The sequence below is a fragment of the Anomaloglossus baeobatrachus genome, chromosome 1, assembly GCF_048569485.1.
Source record: "Anomaloglossus baeobatrachus isolate aAnoBae1 chromosome 1, aAnoBae1.hap1, whole genome shotgun sequence".
Classification (NCBI taxonomy): Eukaryota; Metazoa; Chordata; class Amphibia; order Anura; family Aromobatidae; genus Anomaloglossus; species Anomaloglossus baeobatrachus.
The window spans coordinates 127,326,449-127,339,607 of NC_134353.1; positions in this window are offsets into that span (position 1 = coordinate 127,326,449).

Consider the following 13,159-nt stretch of genomic DNA (forward strand, 5'->3'; position numbering starts at 1 on the left):
TTTTCTAATGACTTGTAAAAAGTCATTTTGTTCTTTACGTACAATTAAAGAAGTTTTCTGAGACCGAGACTGGCCATACATTAGTTTGCTGTTGGCCGAACAATCCTTTGACCGATCGTTTAGCCGACAGCCATCTCAGCCGATTCTCCGATACACAGGAGCTCTCGTTCGTCCGAGTGCTCTTATGTCTTCTATGAAGAAGCCTTTGGCAAACCTCTTTGTCTGCAGCTTATTTCCAGTAGAGCAATGTGATCTGCACTCTGAAATCTGATGTTTGCGATAGACCTCTCCCCCTGACAATCAGTTGGCCATCGACCTCCATACACCATTAGACCATTGACCGAAACTGTCAATATCGGCTTGACCAACATTGGTCTATAATGTGTATGGTGGACCTAAGTCTATTGTATAAGTCCTCTATATAAAACCAGTGTGGGGGTCCAACAGTCCCACTGATTAGCCGATTGCTTACATCCAGCCGCTCCCAATGTAGTTATCCCTTGAATTGGATATAAACAGTGCTTGGCAATAGCCAATAAAGAATACATGGAGCTGCGGTAATCTGCTCTGTACTTATTCCCCGGCAACCTCCAGATGTAAGCTGTCATGTGAATACGTCATCAGTTGGTTAGTCCTGGACCATGCGTTTTAAGGTAGCCATTCCATGAGTGGACCGTTTATTCAGCTTTTGGGTTCATATGAAATGTCTATAGCCAAGCAAAGACATAAGAAAGTGGATTTCTATTGCGTTCACTTAGCTGGTGAATAGAGACTACTGATGGAAGTATATTGAGGATTGGCTAGGAAAATGGTGCATGGCTAAGCTTTTATATTTTTTAGGTTGAGCAACTAGAGACATCTATGTTGTGATCTACCCCAAAAAATGTAACCTCATTTAGAAATAACCTTTAGAAATCTTAAGAATTGACCTGGTGAACTGCCAGATCAGCAGAAAATGGTTGTCCACCCTGATCAAGTGAAGGATCACCTATTCCTGGTGGGGCTGGCACACTTCACTTGTTCTCATTGTATTCAGCCTTTGGATGCAGCAGTAAAATTCCTTTAAAGTGTCATCCAAAGGATCCCATAGTTCCGGTTTCTCCCAATTTTTCCTTTTATTATTTTTATTAGAGTTGTTTTTATTCTTCATTAATGGTTGTGACGACCAGCATTGTCTATGATGAAACCACTGTGACCATCTGAGTAGTAACACTAACCCTTTGATACCTGGGAAATTTCCCTGGTCTCCAACAAAGGACGTTAGCTGTCAGTAGTTTTTGCTGATGCAACCTCCGGCTGCATGATGATATGCCCGGTTCCCTCATTACAAACAACTATAGTGGAGACTTGCTAAGTTTATTGCAGCTAAGAATGGTCACACTTATTATGTGGTTTGGACACTGATAATAGGGCGCGACTTCAACAGAAGGGGTGCGGGTTGAGATGTGCCACCATTGGACAAAACATTGTTGCAAATCTTTGGTACAAATTAAGCTAAATAATTAGTGGTGTAAACTTATACTGGAGCCGCTGGGATAAATGTGACGCATTTTGGCTTTCTAGCTTAAATTTATAGTCGAGGGGGGGGGAATAAAAATTGCTTTGGTAACTTAGCCCTTCCAATTTTCCTTATACATTCCTCTGTTTGTAAAGCACAGGTTTAAAAACCAGCTGTGGTGGAGTGGCTATTGGGTGGTTCCCCTCTCGCATACCTACACTCAACCTGGCCTTTTTGACAGATCTCTTTGAATATCAGGAGTTGCCCGATCGATCTAGTTGACCCGGGTACTGGACACATCTTTGTGTCCGGCTCATTTTTAAACTCTGTTTTAAGATACACTGCAACATTGCTGGGTAAAACCTGGATCTTTGTAACAAGCGTCTCTACCGGGGCTTCATGCTTTTCGAGCTTTGGGCAGTATGAACTGGCTCCCTTTTAGGGCTGAAGCTCAATGGTGATAGAGAAATACATTGCGTTTTTAAGATTTTTTTTTTTTTTTTTTTCGTATGTCATTGCGATAATTAAGTGTATGTCCCAATACTGAATAACTGCCAAACTGGTTCTGAATAATGCAGTATTTAAAATGTATTTGCATAAAAAAAAAAAAGTTCAGCGAAATTTAACAGGTCTGCAAAAATTGCCTTCTATTTGGGTTCTGAAGAATTGGGGGTGTGTTGTTAAAAGGATTGTGGCGTCAGAATATATTGTGACATAACCTTGGAAGAGGTAATCAATATCCGATCAGTGGAGGTCCGACATCGGGCACCGCCAGTGATCAGCTGTTACCAGCACTGGCTGTATGTAAACACATTGAAAGGAGCTGTCAGCTGACTAGACCCCCCCCCCCCTTCCCTCCCCAATCTTAGGTGTATTGGTATTCTATTTGTGTCCTGTACCAAGCAACTAGATCCTCAATATATTCTGACCAGACAAAGTTGGGTAAACACAGTCTGTGGTCATTGTTGGTTGCATATACCAAGGAGGTTTACACCTGATGGTGGCAGCTATCAAGCTGGATGCCAAGGCTTCCGTCCACTTAAGTACCCCCAAGGTATACGTTTCTTTACAGTGGTTTTCTGTAAAGGAAAGCTCATTCTGCTGCAGTTCCCTATACACTTAAAGAATGTACTGAATAGGCCAGACAAATGTCGAGAAAACAAACTTTTGGCCTCTTGTTGGTAAATGAGGATCTAACGCTACTTGCATTATACACCAAAAATAGCTCTCATACACTGTGCAGGCTAAGCAAATAGATGCAATGTACACCTAGCCTAAGAGGTTTCCGCTCCCTTCCATAGCGTACCAGGTGGCTAGTTTCCTAGGGTGAATCTGTCTTCCACATGTGATTTACTGGAACTTTAGAAACCGCAGAGCAAAATTTTCTTTAAAGCGTCTGTAGAGTTTTTTTCACATGAATTTTTTTCTCATTCTTTATTTGTACATCAGAGGATCATAAATATAAAATGTATCGTGTCTTGGATATATAATTTAAATACCCAGAAAAGTACTGTCCCCGTTGCCAATGCACATTTGCCGCCAAAAGGCACTTAGAGTTATTCCCACCTCCAAGATCCTATCACAATATGTATAGATAGCTGTATTGAATAATACACAAAAAATATGAACAAGACCGTGTAGTTATGTCACACGTTTCAGATCCATTATTGATCCTTCATGGCATCATAATTGACCTGAAATGTGTAGCATATCTACCCTCTGTGTCTTGTTCATATTTTTTGTGACTTCGCCAATAAAGCTATCTATTTTATTTGGATCTTGGGACTTGATGTTTGTTTTCCTCATGGGCGAAACATTTTAAACCTCTAAAGTAAATTGTAAGAGATCCTGGTTTTGTACTCATATTATGGTCTTGTGAAAGCTTCGTACCTTGGGGTCCGTTTACATGAACCAAGCGGCAGCATGATAAAACTGCCGAGCGATACACCTTTACCAATCAGCACTTGTTTAACTGCCTGTTTACGCACGCAGAAATAGCGGTTTTCAAAATGCTTGTTCATTATCATCTCGCAGTGTAAATACCCTTTAACCTTTTCCTATCCAATAAAATTTCCTGTTCTGCCCATTGAAATCCTATTATAGTTGGGAAAAAACGTCAAAGCAGAATTTTGCAATATGAATGAATTTTGTAAATTAAATCAACAGGAAATCAATTTATTCACATGTCAATGATAAACAAGGCAGTGGCCCAACAAAGGAGCATAACGGAATTTTTGGAATGCCCCCTTCCCGAGGGGACTCAAATGCAGTTTTGATGCGGTTTCAGGGAGAGAGAAAATTGATGCAGATTTAAAAAAAAAAAAAAACGTAAAAAAACTCAGCATGTGCACAGGGCCTAACTGCCCAGCTATGGTTTGTTTAGCCCTGGATTCTTGAGACTGTTTCTACATTGCTACTTTGATGACTACCTCCAGTGTTTTGTAGATGATTGGTGCACTTTGTGGTTGGTGTATCGTATGAATGGCTGTCCCCTTGTTTATATATATATTTTTTTATCCATGTAATAAATGTAATCTTCAAGTACCAGCTTGTAAATCTCCTTCATATTATCACTGGTTGTGCTTTTGAGTGTATTTAACCACTATCCTGACTAGAAAATATGAGATCGCAGCTTATTTTTTCTGGGAGGTAAAACCTGTTTAAAAACCTCAAGGAATGAGTCAGCTGTGAACCCATGCTGTCCTGTCTATATACTCTGGCGACATTTAAAGACCATTAAGACAAGTACATTTTAATCAATAGAGCTTGTGATAATAAGATCCACAACTGGATGTGTTAAATAAAAAAATAAAAATTCTGTGCTGAGATTTTAAAAATGTGCCCCTGCTATGTACTGTATAATGTAAAGATACTGTAAGTTCTTCTGGCTTTATCTCTAGGCAAACCTAGATTGTTCTCCAATTGGTATCTGTTCTTAAAGGTTATCTGTCAGGTGCCTTTCTAGTACAATACTAAATGTATCCTGAAAAAGAGCATGAACAACACTTTGAGGATATGGAACTTTTTTTTTTTTTTTTTTATTGCTGTAGCTTCTCCGGTTGTCTTTCTGTAAGCTCTGCAGTGATATTAAATGACAGTGAATATTTTTACTATCTTGGACGCCGGCACCGAGAGGTCAGTGGAATTATAGGCATGGGGAGCAGCGCATATTCAGTTTGGATTTACACATGTTTGACTTGCAGGCACTTGACACCAAATTATCCAGAACTTACAGCAAGACAAATGGAGAAGCTACAGTAATAAAAGTTGCATGTTTTGAACGGGCTACTCAAGCCGTATTTCAGGATACCATTAGCAGTGTACTAGAAAATCACCTGACGTATTCCCTTTTAAGGTTAATTTGTACTGAAAGATTATCATGAGCGAGTGTTTTTACAAAAATCTTTCAGTGTAAACTGTGTACTTGTCACCCGATGAGCAAGCAAAACGTTCATCAGGTGCTGCCCAAAAGATCATCGTTGTCGCCAGCCAAACAGGTCTTGTGCTGCCGAGAACAATGGCAGCCTATGCATACTGAACGATTTATTGCAGATCACTCAGTGCTCATCATTTACCGCAGTCTGCCTGTGTAAAAAGGCTGTTAAACGACTGCCGATCTGTAATTACGGTAGTTACTGATCGGTGGTCATTTAGTCCCATAATTTAGTTTGTGTAAACATTTACAGTTTGCTAAAACTGGAGTTGACGCTACAAAGGCAGTGGTGCTTTGTCTATTTAGAGGATTACTTATAGTATGTACAGTATTGCTGTTGCCCATTTTTATCAAAATCTCTTCTAATGAGCTCTTTAGTATATGCATAGTTTTCAAAGGTTGGAGAATCTGAGGCCTTGCAGATAAATAACGCTCAAACGAAACTATTTTGGCATGATTGGCTATCTAAACTCTTTGGGTCTTCTGACCTTTTGCTTATGTCAGATGTTTTAGCAAAGAAGGAATGGAAATATTAAGAGTTCAACATGCCCAATATTTTATTTTTCAGCAAGATCAGATTTTTTCAGTGTTATTACTCCACTCTCCTATGATAGGAGTGATGTGGCGGACCCATTATATCCATGTATTATCTGGGCAGACATTATTCTCAATGACTGACATGCAGTGTTACATTCCCACTTCCCCTGGCAATAACAGCTGATCCTGGCTGTAAGAAGTTGGAACTGCAATAATCAGGAAAGGTGTTTTTTAGGAAAAAAAATAGTTTTCATAAGTAAGGTATTTAATAAGCTGTTTGATGTTATATGTAGCTTTCCCTTAGCCCTTTTTACATTGATGATTGTATTAAACAAAGTGGTTAAAGCATACTTTCCTCATTAGTCTAAAGTCATCCAAACTCTCCTCAGGCTTCTCAACTCTTCCCCCATGTCCGACATGTTTACAGATACAAAGGATCCACACTTTGGAATTCCAATAGTCCATCATTTCCTTCTCTTTGGAAATGCGCTGCCACCAGATGAGCTTGGCAACAGCTTTCTCATACATTATACAGGAGCCTTTGGCTGAGACGAGTGTCCCTGTATATGGGGTTGATGGCTGTCGGCTGCATGATCATTTAGGCGACCGCTAGCTAATCCTTTAGACAAGCTATAGCAGAAAGTAGTCCTTAATTGTTTTACTACTGAAACCCTGTCTAGTTACGTACACCGTTAAGACAGAAGTGTACAACGTCAGTGGTGTTCATGGCAATGGATCACGCGATCACTGCCATTCATTTCACATGGGGGTATGCAGTAGTAATAATGCTCCAGTACACTTTAATTAGTGGGGTGATACTTTTTGGATTCCTTCTTTTAATCAGTATATTTTTGTATGGAGGAATGTGTTTTTTCATATAAAACAGAACAAAATGGAGTTCTTTGCGGAAATAAGGGATTTCAGTGGTTCCTGATCAACCAAGTAAAGGCTCTGTAATCTTGGTCAGAAAAATCTATATTTGATAGGATTGGAAGCTTTATTCTAATAGATGTATTTTGGAAGAATGGTGTCTATTTTGGATTATTCTTACTCTCCCGGCAAAGCAATTAAAAAGGTGCAACTCGTATGTAATCATATCTACCATTTTTCAGTAATTGCTATATTAGTGCAGCTCTGTGCTGTTTCAGTGTCAAATGTTTGAGCTCATTTTTGGATGTGGTCCTATTCATATTTAAGGTTTTTATTAAAAATGTCTAGTAGTAGTAAGTCCCAGATCCCTTCTTTTATTCTTGAGATAGTTGTTAGCAACATATTATTGATGCCCACCAGTCACCTGTCCATGTGGACTTTATGAATCTGAAAATGTTGACATGTAGACGGCCTACATGTCCATCTCAGAGGACAGAAGTGAACTTTATTTTTATGTCTGTTATTTCTTTGCATTCTTAATACAAGGGGTATTTGCTCCTCATAATTTTCTTGTGCGATGTTTGTTATATTTTCTAGAGTGTATAGAAATGATAGATAAAGCTAGTTTTTGGAATATGGTTAAATTACTTACCTACCGGTAACTTTTAACGGGAAAAAAAAATACTGGTCTCTGTCTAGAGATAATTTTCAGATAAAAAATTAATAGTAATTGCTGAATTCTGGTGTTGAATGTACTTAATTTTTTAGCCTTTCATGCCTCTCTGCTGTATTGTATTGTCTCAGCAGGCACCGGTCATCTGAGTTCTGTGAGCAAATAGTTTGTAATCTCGTGTCCTTATGTTGGCAATAATAAGGTAGATATTATTATCTAGGCAAGACCTAGAAGGTTACTTAAAAATTTAGGATTGATTCTCTGTACTCTAGCACCATGCAAGGGTTAAAGGTAGTCTGTCAACACAAAATGACTTTGTTCAAACGAAGCAAAGGCACTTGTGCACAGTTATCATTGCCAGACCGTTGGGTTATGTGCCCACGATCTGGACATGCTGCGTTCTGGACACAGCATATCTTCTCCCGCGGAGATGCAAGTGTTGTCCACAAGGGAACGCAGCGTCCACAATCTGGGTTCTGGCCGCTGTTGACTTTAGCTGTTTTCTTCCAAGCATAAACTGACAAGCTGTGACTCTGGAAACAACGCTGCACCTCAGTTTATGCTGCGGAAAAAAGATGCACAGTGGGCAAATCGCATTGTCTGTACTTATACTGTACAATGCAGCATTCTAATCACAGCAAAAACACACATCCAAGACTGCTATTCCTGATCATGGGCACGTACCCTTAAGTGCACCTTCCCATCTACTTATTTTCCGTCTGTATCCACTTGACTCTCCCTTGATTGACTGGCTTTACAAGAGACCTAAAAAGAAAGGAAAAAAAAAAAAAAAGTAGGTAGAACTATTTAGCCACGTCAAGAATGTAACGATTGCCGGTCTTTGGTTTGAACAGATATTTTGTGCCCCCATTGACTGCATCTTTTCCGAACACATGCCTACTAATCCTGGCCATACACCGAAGCTAATTGTTGGCCAAACCTGCTTCTCTAGTTGAAAATGATTGGACATAATAAAATTCTACATGTGATTTTATTTTGTGCTCCATCAGTGACCAAACAAGCTGCTCCCATGCACATCTGAAAATTAACATTTCCTACTGCATTAAAGTTAAAATGGATGATTTCGACTATAAAGAATGTTGGTTGTATTAAACATCACATCATTTTAGCTGTAAAAAAAAAAAAATGATGTTCAGCTCACCTGTCTTGTTGAGTTCAGGGATCATAATCCACCAATGATGGTGGGGAGGAAAATTCAGTTACTTAATACATAAAAAGTTGACGCTTTCGAGGCAACACCTGAGTTTGAGGTAAGAGGCATTTGTCTCGAAATGCGTCAACTTTTTATGCATAAACTGAACTTTCCTTTCTTTTTTTTTTTTAAATTTGGAAACTATTCCTGTTTTAGATGTGCTGGATCATTTTGTTGGATTTTTTCATCATTTTAGCCATCATTGTCTGTAAAGAAGTCAGTTAAGTATTTTTTTTGACTGATTTTATCTTGGCCTCGATTCATTAAAGGGATTTCCCCATTAACAAAGTTGATTTTAATTATTAAATCTTAAAATACCGTAATAGTAAGTTCTACAATTAGATGTGTTTAAAAAAATGTCCCTTTGCTGTGATAATCTGATATGTAATGGCAGTGTCTGACCGTACAGGGTCATGGTCTGATCATTTCACATCTCCTGTGCCTGGTAGGACGCAAAGGAGTATACACATTACAGCAGAGGATCACAAATCACTCTTTCTTTGAGGTAAAACATTTTTTTAAAAACAGGTAGACAAAAATGTTTTAGCTCCCAAGAAGAATCAGCTATGATCCCATGCTGCTGTGCCCAGGAGATGTGGTATGATCAGACCATGTCTATGTACGGTCAGACACGACCATTACACAGTACACAGCAGGGATACAAATACTTTATAAGATTATCTCATCACAGGAACATTTTTTTTTTTTTAAACACATCTAATTGTGGAGCCTATTATTATTCCAACATCTATTGAATAAAATGAACTTTGTTAGTGGGGAAAACCCCTTTAAGACCAGCATTGAGCACATCAGTCACACTGAATGTGGCCACTGGAGTAAAATGCACCTAATTTATGAAGACTCCCCCCCCCCCCTTAAAAAGAATTAGGCACATCCAATAAGTGCTATGTGCCTCTGGCAAAAATGTTATGCTAGTCAGGGGCTTGAGTACATTTCTAAAGTACGTTATACCTCAGTGTTATAACTTTTCAGGAATTTGATGGGCGGGCGTACCCATGCCCTATCCCATCCATGTTCTGCCAACCTTGGAGTGTTGTATAAAGCAAACTGTCGCAAACGTTTTGCACTACTTCAGAGTAGCACAAAAATATTGTAACTTAAACGGTTATAAACACTTCAATGAATTGGCCCCCATGTGTCCTTTTTTTTTTTTTTTTTAAAAGAACGTTGCTAGAAAACTCTTCTTCACTTATCATTGAAATTTTGCACCAGAGTCCTTCGACTGTAAAAGATTGGACTAAAATGTGTATTGCTACATCTCCAAAATGATTATGACCTACTTCTGTGTAACATGCATCATTACCTGTGGCGTTGCCATTACTCTGGTCTAAACTTAATCACTAACACAAAATATGTCATCATTTAATCTATATAGTAAAGAGAACCTATCACATAGTGGAACTTTTGGGGGCTCCTGTCACCAGTTCCAGGCAAGGTCCATAGATTCAAACTACAAGGCCATAAACATACCATAGATTAGACCAGTGTTGCCCAACTCATGTCCTTAAGAGCCACCAGCAGATCATATTTTGAGAATTTCCTTAGTATTACACGGTAATAATAATTCCTTCATTTGTGCATTACTCAGGAAATCCTGAAAACCTGGTCTGTTTGTGGCTCTTGAGGGCTGGAGTTGGGGAACATTCGGTTAAACTATAGCTGTAGGACTTTTGCTTCATGCGTGTAGCAAATAGCTGATAGCTTGTACACTTGACATATACATGATCCTATGGCTCTCTTGATATCTGAGCTTGATTACTGGTGCTGGTCTAGCTACCTCAACACCTACTGTCCAAATGTGTAACATGATATAGATATTGGTTGTACACTTTAATCAATTTCTTTCCAAAATTACCATCAGTTCATGTATAAGGGACCAAAGTTTCATCTATGTTTTAAGTGGGCTTTTCTTGTGTCACAATTACAATCTCACAAGGTTGTTCCTACTCAATGGGTGGTTAACGTTAGATTACTGGCACCCCAGACAGTCGTGAGGTCAGGGGACCCCAGTCACCTTGTGGCGATGAGTTGAATTTAGCAGTTTCAGCATTTGCACTCTCCATACAACTCTTGAGAGGTATAGCGGCATGTTTGTTTTTTCATCTTATCGGTTTATGACTTATTATGCTCTATAAAAGGTAAATTGCGTGACAGCCTACAAATGTAAGCCATAATAATGGCCAGTGATTGTCACCCAGATTTCCAGACAGTGAATATCATAGATCGTTACATTCACTTTCAGGTCTTTATATAAGATGTATCAGTTGTTGAATACAGCCATTCGCTTGCATGCTTTTTGCGGACCCTGTAATTGTATGAAAGAAACACTTTAGAAATTTGAAGATGATGTTGTAACCCCCTGTGGAGTCTCTATTCCCTGTTCTTGTTCTCCTGTTATTATAATAGCTGCTACTATTCCCCCCACACGCCTTAGAAGTACTTTAGCCTTATGACAGAATGTGTTTCCGGTGTAAATACAGGATTTTTTTCTACCTGCAAAACTGTCTAAAATTGAACCAAAATGTTGCTGGATTTTTACAATTCTCTAACTATTTCTTCCAAAGCTGCTACATTGTTGCTGTGGAAAGCAGTTCCATGCTTCCGTATTGAGTACACATTGTTGGCCAACGTCATGCGACTCGAAAACTGTTCCTCATCATGATCTTGGCAGCTTTTGTTCTATTTCCAAAACTGTTCATTGTACCCACAAATAAACTATATTTGTGAATTCTGTTTTCGTGTAGTTTGTATTTGCGTTGTCCTGAGCTCATATACCTGCTGGAGTTTATACTTTCATCATGGCTGTTGAAACACATTCTAGTCCTAGCCAAATATAGCACTTTACACAGGTTGTCTGATTTGTAAAATACACTTTTAAGTGCCTTATTATAACATTTGTAGTTAATGTTACTTAGGAGTCGCTAATTTAGAACCATCATCTATTACCTGGAGAGGAGATCAGCTATAAAGCTTCAAAAGACAGAACTCATTCAAGTATTACACACACTGCACTTTGTGTAATGCTTAATGTTACCTGTAGTGGCGCTATAGAGAGATTGGATACTTGATTCAACCACAGATTACAGCTAATCACTGAGGGTCTAAGTGGTAGGGTGCGTCATTTGCAGCTCATCCATGCTAACAAAATCGGATGTCCAAAACAACCTCTTTAAATTGCGTTTCGCACATCCAACATTCAAGGTCCAAGTAAGATCTCAACAGCCTCGTATATGCTTATTAGACAGTTGAGTTCAGGAGACCAACATCTAGTCTGGGCCCGGCCACTGCAGTCCATAGCTGCACTGTGAATATCAGTTGTGTGAACTGATATTAGGGCTCATGCAGTCGTCCATGCAAATTGGACCGCAATGTACTGACTGGCCATGGGTCTCCCGAGCATGACAGCCTCTTCATAAATACCTGGTGCTGTCATTTTCCAGTTGGAAGACTTGCAACCTGTGCATGTATGTCTGCATGAGCCCTTAGTTTTGATCTTTGCTCATTTAGAGCATCTGAATGGCATCCAGTTATTCTCATCTAAATCTATATTGTAAGTACTGAACATGATAGGTATTGAATACAGATACATCACATTTTTTTTCAGAATCCCTACTTTGTTATACGCAAGCTCATGCAGATATTTACAGTGGGTACGGAAAGTATCCAGACCCCTTTAAATTTTTAACTTTGTTTCATTGCAGCCATATGGTAAATTCAAAATATCTTTTTTTTTTCTCAATGTACACTGTGCACTCATCTTGTCAGAAAAAAACCAAGATCATTTTATTTTAAATGGAACCTTTCTGACAGTAGCATTAGGTACTTAAGCAAGCATTGTTGACCTTAGGGAGATCAACATATCCACTGCGGAGACACCATCATGGTGTCTCCGCAGTGGATATGTTGATCTCCCTAAGGTCAACAATGCTTGCTTAAGTAGTCTTTTACTAGGCATTGCCCCCACTAGCCAGATTCCTACTCCACACTGATGAGGGGCAAATACCCCGAAACGGCTGTCTGTGGATGGATACCATGTTTGGTATAGGTGGTCTCCTTGACTGGAGAATGCCCTTCCCGTGGTTGTTCCTTCCCGGTGAAAGACCTGGCTAGTTTCCTGCCAGCGTTGAGAAACATGTGATGGTGTCTCCGCGGCTTTCTTATTTGAGTAGCATTAGGTAGGGATGGACACTGATGTCGACATTCTGTCACTTAACACTAGAAGTCCCAGAAATTTCGAGCTCCCCCCTGAAGTCCCGAAAGAGGGTCAAATGACATACAATAAACTGAATAGAACTAGAAACTAAATGGCTAAACTCAATGGAAAACAACAACCTCCTGTGGTGCGACAGTAATGGCCTTAATTACAGAACAAAAGACGGTGATTTATAGGATGTTAGCTAAAATCCTTCAGGTCATTTGACCCGTCTCTGGGTTCCAAAGGTAGAGATGTTAAATGACCCCTCTCTGGGATTTTTAGTGTTAAAGGGGGTTGTCCACTACTTTGTTACATTGATAGCCTATCCTCAGGATAGGCTATCAATGTCTGATTCGGTGGGGTCAGACACACCTCACCCCCGCTGTTCAGCTGTCCATTGTGGCAACAGGCAGCCAGAAATGCTCAGATCCGGAGATGCTCTTCAACTGATTGATAGAACCCACAGCTAGGTACTGCAGATCCGCTACAAATTCAAATCGATAGGAGGCGGATGTGCAGTTCCCGGCTGCGACTGCTATCAGAGGACAGGGCAGCTTCAGAACTAAGCATTTCTAACCGACTGCTACCGATGTCGAGAACAGCTGATTGGCAGGGGTGCGGTGTGTCAGACATTGATGGCCTATCCTAAGGATAGGTCATCAATGTAAAAGTAGTGGATAACCTTTTTTAAGGATAACCTCTTTTTTCTAGTTTAGGAG